Below are 4,682 nucleotides of genomic sequence, written 5' to 3'. Positions count from 1 at the left end.
ATTCCCCACATTAGGTAGTGTAGCATAAATTCCCCACATTAGGTAGTGTAGCATAGATTCCCCACATTAGGTGTAGCGTAGCATAAATTCCTCACATAAGGCAGTGTATATAAATCCCCCACATTAGGTAGTGTAGCATAAATTCCCCACATTGGGAAGTGTATATAAATCCCCCACATTAGGTAGTGTAGCATAAATTCCCCACATTAGGTGTAGCGCAGAATAAATCCCCCACATTAGGTAGTGTAGAATAATTTTCCCACATTAGTTAGTGTAGCATAAATCCCCCACATTAGGTAGTGTAGCATAAATCCCCCACATTAGGTAGTGTAGCAGAAATTCCCCTCATTGGGTAGTGTAGCATAATTCCCCCACATTAGGTAGTGTAGCAGAAATTCCCCACATTAGGTTGTGTGTATAAATCCCCCACATTAGGTAGTGTATATAAATCCCCCCCATTAGGTAGTGTATATCCCCCACATTAGGTAGTGTATATAAATCCCCAACATTAGGTAGTGTATATCCCCCACATTAGGTAGTGTATATAAATCCCCCCCCCCCATTAGGTAGTGCATATCCCCCACATTAGGTAGTGTATATAAATCCCCAACATTAGGTAGTGTATATCCCCCACATTAGGTAGTGTATATAAATCCCCCACATTAGGTAGTGTAGAATAAATTCCCCACATTAGGTGTAGCGTAGCATAAATCCCCCACATTAGGTAGTGTATATAAATCCCCCAAATTAGGTAGTGTATATAAATCCTCCACATTAGGTAGTGTAGCATAAATTCCCCACATTAGGTGTAGCGTAGCATAAATTCCCCACATTAGGTAGTGTAGCATAAACTCCCCACATTAGGTAGTGTAGCATAAATTCCCCACATTAGGTAGTGTAGCATAAATTCCCCACATTAGGAAGCACCCCCCCCTTAAAACACACACACTCACACGGTCTGCGCTAGACACACACACGGCCTGTGCTACACACACACATACACACACTCACTCACACACACACACACACACATACTCACTCACATGGCCTGCGCTACACACACACACTCACACGGCCTGCGCTACTTACATCTGCCTGGGGGACTTGCTGGGAGGTGCGCGCTATAAGTGACGTCATTGCACGCGCCGCGTAGGACGTCGGCATCCCGGCGCAGCGCTTGCGATGACGTCACTTACTGCGTGCACCTCCGCCAGCAAGTCCCCCAGGTAGATGTAAGTACCAGTTTAGTGATGGGGCAAGTCTGGTTGCCCCATCATATGTCCCCCGGCAGGGCCAGCCTAGCGTTTGAAGGGGCACGCCGCCTTTTTAAAGGATTCTGACTGATTGACTGACTGTATGTTGTCAGTCAATCAGTCAGCGAGCAGTGTACAGTGGCGGGCCTCAAGCTCCAGGCCCCTTACAGGTGTATGGGTTGTACCCCCCTGATGGCGGCCCTGACTAGAGATGAGCTAATCGGATCTGACGAATTTGTTATGAATTTCAGGAAAAATTCAATTTGCAACAAATGTGAATATCGCCGCGATTCCATTTCATGAATCGCTTAATTAAAGTCCATTTAGTGCGGTCCCGGCTGCAGGGCATCTAAAATGGCAGATCCACATTTGAGGATATGGGATAAGTAATCCTGGGAAGGCGGGAAGGCAGGTGGGTGGGATGATCCTTAATCACATGCAGCATGCAGCCTATCAGCAGCCAGTCACCCCTGTGATGTCACAGCCCCATATAATCGTCAGCAATCTTGCAGCCAGTCACTTCAGCCTTTTATTGCAGAGAAAGAGAGGGACAGACAGCAGTGTGTGTTGCACAGAGAAGCATTTTTACAGCAGTCATTCACCTTCCAGTCACATCTGTGTTTTATTGCAAAGAGGAACAGAGAGCAGTGTGTGTTGCACAAAAAAAGCTTTTTTACACCAGCGATTCACCTCAAGCCCAAATCCAACCTAGAAGCACTAATAGGGAAGGGAGTGTGATTGAGAGAGAAAGTGCAATTTTGGGTGTAGTACACAGCAACTGTGTACTGCAGCACTGGTGTGTACAACAACTGAAAAGCTAACAGTAGCCAGCCAGTTAGGGTGAGCAGAACACTAAAAGCATATTGTCCTCTATTAAGTGAAACCTGTGCTTACATTTAGGTGGTTTACCATTTTGTTCCTGTTAAAGTTTTAAGGGCCTAGATACTGTGAAATGCCAGCCAAAAGTACATACCTGCTGGTGTTGTAGACAAATACTGTTTAAAGCGTACTGGAGCACATTCTCCTTCCCTCATAAGTGCATACCATATATGTACATATAAGTGATGTACCATTTTGTTTCTGTTGAAGTCTTAAGGGCCTAGATGCTGTAAAAGGCCAGCCAAAAGTACACACCTGCTGGTGTTGTGGACAAATACTGTTTTAAGCGTAGTGGAACGTATTGTACTCCCCTCATATATACACTAAGTATGTCAGGCAGAAAAGTGCCAGGACGTTCACAGAGGAGTGGCAGAGGCCTAAATTCATCAGGCAGAGGTTGCAGCAGACTAGGGGCGAGTGGCAGCAGGAGTCACAGCGAAAGACCTGAGCTCCCTGTATCAGCTAGCGGTCGTGTCTCGACCAGCAACCCATCTGCCATCATCGATTGGTTAACAAGGTCATCCACTTCATCACAAGTGACATCTGACACCCCCAGTCAACAGTCGCTGCATTCCTCAAACACAACCCTCAGTTGGCATAGCCCGGGAGCAGTCCCTGTCCTCCCATTGCCTCTGTCTTATGCTGTTCCCTCCCCCACAGTAGTGTCCAGGTACCGGATTGCACCTTGTGGTGAGGTCCCCAAAGTCAGAGTCCCTAGGTACCGGTGGGGTCCTCATCTATAGTTAGCCCCTAGTCACCCCTTTAGTAGCTAAAATTATTCCAATTCTAAGAGTAAATATGTATATAATGTATACTTACCTTGTTGTAGTGTCGCAGGACCTGTGGGTCACGTGATGCGTTACAGAACTCTATGGTTTTGTAGTTAAGGACCTTTGGACGTAGTCAGGTGATCACCCACCATCCATTGTAACGGAGTGACAGCTGACAAAGGACCAATCCAAAACGGCCCTACCCATATAAGGGAGCGGCGGCCATTAATCTCTCTCTTGTTCCTGCGCTGCTGATGAGGACGCATCTGCACAGCTGTCATCAGCAGTGCGCCTTGCGGCAATGGCCATTTCTCAAAAACTGTGAGTTACTTCAATCCCTGTTAATTCCACAAGACCACTGGACCTAAATACTCCCCTAAATCCAGCAGATCTCTGAAAGAAACCCTAATTCTAATAATTTCTGGATAACTCAATGGTCCTCAGCATCTGTCAATCACTGCCGTGCTGAATAGAGACTTTGTTAATAAGACTGTTGCTGTTATTGGATGTATCGCAAATACCTCAGTAAAGTTTCACGCAAGTTCAAGTTCATCTTTGCTGTTGACATTCAGTCATTTATGCACGCACCTATAGTTTCTGTGAAGGGTGGTGATAGGCCGAAGATTTACCTCAGCGTATTAACCCTCACCCTGGCGTCACGAGTGACAAGGGTTAAATTAACCCCTCATATACCAACACAGCAACACCCCATCAACACAACACCCCAAGGCAGTTACCACAGTAGTATCTTATGCTGTGGGCTCAGCTCCACTATTTAGTGAGGACGATCTACTAGAGGACAGTCAGCAGCTACTGCCCAGTCAAGAAATGGAGGAGACATCTGCCGCTTCCTCGGCTAGGCGGGCAAGTAGTGATGAGGAGAGTGGCGGGGGAGGTGGTGTTGCGAGCGTTCAGGCACCTGAAGCAGACACTTTTGAGGAACCTGAGGAGGACATCCGTGATGTGCAGACACAACTCGATGATAACGAAGCCAATCGCACTTAAGAGCCGGGTGCAGAAGCGGCTTCACCATCAACAGGAGAAGAGGGTTGCAGGTTGCCCGTGAGGCAGTAGCTGAGCCAGCAAGTTGGTAACCTGGTTGGCAGTCAGCATGGTGGCAGAAGTTGAAAGTCTGGAGCCAAACGTGCCCGGGGGAGACCACCTGCTTTGCAGCAGCCTACCTTCCCGGAAGGTAGTGGAACAGGAGTTCCTGGCGTCGGCAGCAGTAGCAGTCAATCAGTGTGGACTGTTGGTGGGAAAATCAGCTACTCGGCGATGTGGCAGTTTTCATCAAACATCCGGAGGATGTTAACCTGGCCACATGCAAAATGTGTCGGCAGGAGGTGAAGCGGGGCCAGGGTCCCAATGTTGGCACCACCTTCCTGCATCAACATATGCAGCGTCACCACAAAGCAGCCTGGAAGAAGTGTGGCGGTGCGGTGGTCCAGCCTGCTGCATCACCCAGTGGCACGCTGCTCCCTGTTTCAGCCAGCCAAGGCTCCACCAACTCAGACGAAGGGAGCTGTGTGTCATACCAGTCTTCTGTCGCTCCAGATGCTCCTGCTCCTCCTACTTTGAGTCAGTCATTCCACCAGCAATCCATCGGCAAAACAATGTCCAAGAGACAACAGTATACGCCCACTCATGCAACGGCACAGAAGCTAAATGTGCTCCTGTCCAAAAGTCTGTCCAAGTCTGCCAGAAGTCTGTCCAATAAAACTGATGAACAGGAGTTGATAATGTCTGAGGAGAATTATGACATTGTGGGTATAACAGAGAC

Source organism: Hyla sarda, chromosome 8 (genome assembly GCF_029499605.1).
Source record: "Hyla sarda isolate aHylSar1 chromosome 8, aHylSar1.hap1, whole genome shotgun sequence".
Taxonomy (NCBI): domain Eukaryota; kingdom Metazoa; phylum Chordata; class Amphibia; order Anura; family Hylidae; genus Hyla; species Hyla sarda.
This window is presented reverse-complemented; position numbering follows the sequence as displayed.